Raw genomic sequence first — 4,151 nt, 5'->3', positions numbered from 1 at the left:
AAAAGTGTAAAGTTACCAAAAAATGTTGAAGAATAATATATTAAAACTGTGGAAAAAAAGGAAAAAGACACGTCACAAAATTTTAAGATTAATATGAAGATCATAATTTAACATAAAAGAATATATTCAATGGATTTTTTCATCCCGATAAATATGAACAAAATTAACAAATAAAAGCATAGTTTGGCAATAAATACGTTTTGATAAGTTAAATAAGCTTTTTTATATTGATGTGCAGTGACAAGCAAAATTTTTGCTCTTCAATTTCTGAAAGTTATATGAAGTTTAAAACCCAGGGAAAAAAGCATGGCATGAGTGCTCTAAGGGTCAACCTACGGTATTCTAGAGCAAAAACCATTAAAGCTACTTCTACAGGAAATTGTTTTACACAGATATTGTATGTGGAATGAATACCATTAACTGCTCACCCCTTACATTTTTTTTTTTTAGCTTTTCTCTCTTTTTTTTTGTTGTTATTTTTTTTTAAAGATGTCACATATGAACTGGGGAACTTTAGCATCAAAATCAAGTCTCTCATAGTCCATCTAGCTTCCCCTTCCTCCCCACTTTAAAAAAAAAAGATTAAGTCACAAAAGTCCCACTTATATCAAAAGCTTCATCTGCTTTTTCAGCCTTCCTTCCTGCAGACCTACACAAACCCAGGCAAGATTAGTCAACAGGGGTTCAGGTTGGGATGAAAAAAAAAAAAAAAAGATTTTCAATGTGGAGACAAGTTTCCCCAAAAACCCAAGTCCAGCAACAATTCTCCTAAGGGAGGGGGCAACTTTCTACTGGAAGAGGAGAAAGTGTATGGGAGACTGAAGAAAGGGAAGGTGCAGTCGTGTCGTCAGTCGGGGGAGCTGCTGGTTCTGGGTCTCCCCCCTCCCCCTCCCATGGGCAGAGGCTCAGGGAGGCCCACGGGTGCCCCCTGGCGCTGAAGAGGTAATGTAGTCACAGTGACAAAGTTAGATAACAAGGCACTAAGTTGCTTCTGTAAACTGTTACTGCTTTTTCTTTTGTGATTTGGCACTTAAGGCTTAAGCCGGGGGCAAAAAAAAAAAAAAAAAAAAGGCATCTACTAACATATATGGGACTTGTCTGTTATGCGTGGTGAGTGGGCGATAAAATTGAGGGAGGGGTTTCAAGCCAGAGGAAGCTACTGACAAATTGACTTGTCCTTATGTTAGGAGGGTAAAAAGAGGGAGGGGGAGCATTCCAAGGTTCTGGGGGAAGGGGTTGAGCTTAACCTTGTTAATGTAGGGGTTGTGGGGAATGGGGTGGGTAGGGAGGTGAGGGTATTGGGGTGTGGGTGTGGGGAGAGGGGAGTGGAGGCAGAGGGGTCCCTCCCTACCTTGGTTTAGTCATCTGAGATGGAAAGTCTGCTGAAAATGGGCAGGCGTCTTGAGTTGTCCAAGGTGGGGGAGTCTGAGCCATTGTAGCTGTTGCTGGAGCTGCTCAGGTAGCCCTCCTGGTCCGAGAGAGAATCCTGAGGGCTGGGAGGAGAGTCAAACATGTGAGGGGACTCAGACATGGGCCGGAAGAGGAAGGTGGTGGGGGAGCCACCCCCAGGTAGCCCCATACTAGGGGCAAAGAGGCTTGCCAGCTCCTGGCTGGAAAAGGCAAAGGGGTTATTGGTGCCATCGGGCAGGGTAGGTGAGCCCAGGAGGTCATCGGCGCTCAGGATGGGGGGTGGGGTGATGGACGTGGGACTGTCCAGCAGCCCCGTGGCAGCGGCGGTGACAGCGGCACTGGGAAACCCAGCAAAGCTAAAGCTATGCTGGTGGCGGGAACGGTCAACGGAGAGGTCCCGGCCTGGCCAGAGCGCGGCGCTCCTCAGCGTTGTGGATGAAGTGGCAGCGGGGCCCATAGGGGCAAAAGCCGATGGTATAGAAGGTACGGCACAGCTCCGTCTGGTACTTGGGATGGCGGGTCAGGCTGCGGAGCTTGTGGATGCCGTGTCCCCGTACTTACAGGCACCGTTCTCCTCAAAGGGGCGGCACAGCTCCGTCCTGTAGCGGCTGGAGTTGACGTGGCCACTCCCGGGCTGCTTCTGGGTGGGCAGCAGCCGCTCACCCCCTTCAGAGAAAGAGTGATCTCGGAAGCGGCTCACCCTTGAGGCTGCTGAGGAGCTGGTTCTGGTGGAATTTGGAGCTGGGCAGGGTGACAGAGTGCCTCTGAGGGAAGCCTCCACCAGCAGGGGTACCCACTGCCTTCCTGTCCAGGCAGCCACCTGCACTGGGAGTACTGTAGTTGAGCATCTTGTTACCCTTGCATAAAACTTCGTTCAAGTCGAAGATGGTAGCAGACACGAGGGTGGTGGTCATCGTGGGAGCTCGCAGGGGCAGGGGCGCTCGAGGATCTGGTGTGTCGTGAAGGTCCCGGTGCAGGGAAGGCGCAGCCTCTGGCTTTCCGGTCTGGAGTCCCACACGTCTGCTCCCGGCGCCCCTCGCCTTTCTGACTCTCCCCTTATTTGGCTTTTAATAGAGGTCACTCTGTGAACAATATTTCATAACCAGTTTTCAAAGTTGTGCATTTATATGATAATTTATAGTCCAACACTTTTATATTTGCACATTTATTATGATTTCTGCTGCCTGTTCCTTGAAAGGGGAAACAGCTTCCCTATCCCCATGGATGTGAGGTCAGTGAGGCAAAGGCCTGGGCTATTGAAAATATGGAACCTAGTTTTTGAAGATAGAATCCTTTCACCGTGCAAGAAAAAAAAAGAGAAAATAAAAAACTTAAAAATGACTCTAACCAAAATATAAATTTTATTTTAAGGACACAGGTATGCCTTTCTACAACAGAAAATAGTGGGGCAGGACCTCACAAGAAAAGTCAGGCAAGAACTAGGTGCTTTCAGTCTCTGCTTTAGTATTCTTTTTCTTTCTCAGCTTTCTCTACTTCTTTATACCTTGATCCCCAAATACCTGCATGATACAGTCTCCTAGACCACTGAGTCTGTCATTTGTGTGTACTACATCAATACAGAAAAACTCCTTCCTTGAATTCTAATTCCAGATTCTCTAGATTGAGAGACTGATTGGTACCCCTTAGTTATTTCAGTTCTGGGTGTTTACTGTGAACTTGGTGGAGGGTCATTTCCAGAGAAGGGTTGTGGGCCTGGATAGACATTCAAACGTGTCTTGTAACCACCCCATAGGTTAGTAACTAATTACGAGGTCAGGGTATTCACCCATAAATACATAACTCAGTATTTTTTTATAATTTGCAATAAGTTTTTTCTTATTATTTCATCATTTCCCCCTCCAAGTTCCCATAACCTTTTGTGGATTCCTTTTCTAAATTTTTGTTGTAACACATTTCTGTCTTTCTCCTTCTCTATGCCATGAACTTCTGGAGGACAGTTACCAGGTATTATTCAATGTTCAGATTCTAGATGCATGACATAATGCTAGTATATATTAAGAGCTCAGTAAGTGCTGGTTGAATGAAGAGATAAAGATTAATTAACATCAAAAGATATTACTGGTACTCATAAAATTATGAAATCTGTTTTATGTTTAGAATTATGAACAAATAAAAGATAACTCAGATAAAAAGATCTTTCTAAAGCAATGAGAAAAAAACTACTATGTTGTGAAGGTATCAAGGAGTGTTGGGTCACAGCTTACTAAGAAAACAACAAGATTCCTTCACAGAAATATTCCCTGACCTGCCAAAAAACTATATGGTATAGTCAGTTGTCCATTGTTGTAACAATACCTAAGGAAAGACTCAAGGGAGTAGCCTTTATTTTGGCTCCTGTTCTCAATATATGGTCATTTGACCCTGTTACTTTAGACCTTTTATGAGGAAGAATATCATTGATTGGTGTGTGTGGTGGAACATAGCTGTTCACCTCATGGTGGCCAGGAAACAGAAAGAGGTAGGGAAAGAGAGACTGGTCCCAAATCTACCTGTCAAGGACACACTACCAGTGACCTAATTTCTCCAACTAGGTCCCACTTCTCTAATGTTCCCACAAAATAGTACCACTAGGTGGGAAACAAGTCTTCACTCCATGAGACAGGGGATGGGGTTGCAGGGGATTCTAGAACCAAAGTATAAAACAATGAAAAAAATTTCTACATTTCAAACAAGTAGATGGTGAAATTCCAATAACAGAATATACCAACTGAAGTCTCATG

At 44.5% G+C, this 4,151-nt stretch overlaps 1 pseudogene; it reads right to left on the bottom strand.

Moving 5' to 3' along the window:
- Positions 1–1,093: 1,093 nt before the first annotated feature.
- LOC143410265 (mRNA decay activator protein ZFP36L1 pseudogene) lies at positions 1,094–2,324 on the bottom strand (annotated as a pseudogene).
- Between the last annotated feature and the right edge of the window lie 1,827 nt (positions 2,325–4,151).

Source organism: Callospermophilus lateralis, chromosome 11 (genome assembly GCF_048772815.1).
Source record: "Callospermophilus lateralis isolate mCalLat2 chromosome 11, mCalLat2.hap1, whole genome shotgun sequence".
Taxonomy (NCBI): Eukaryota; Metazoa; Chordata; class Mammalia; order Rodentia; family Sciuridae; genus Callospermophilus; species Callospermophilus lateralis.
Note: the sequence above shows the minus strand (reverse complement) of the source record. Positions and strands in the feature narration are given on the sequence as shown.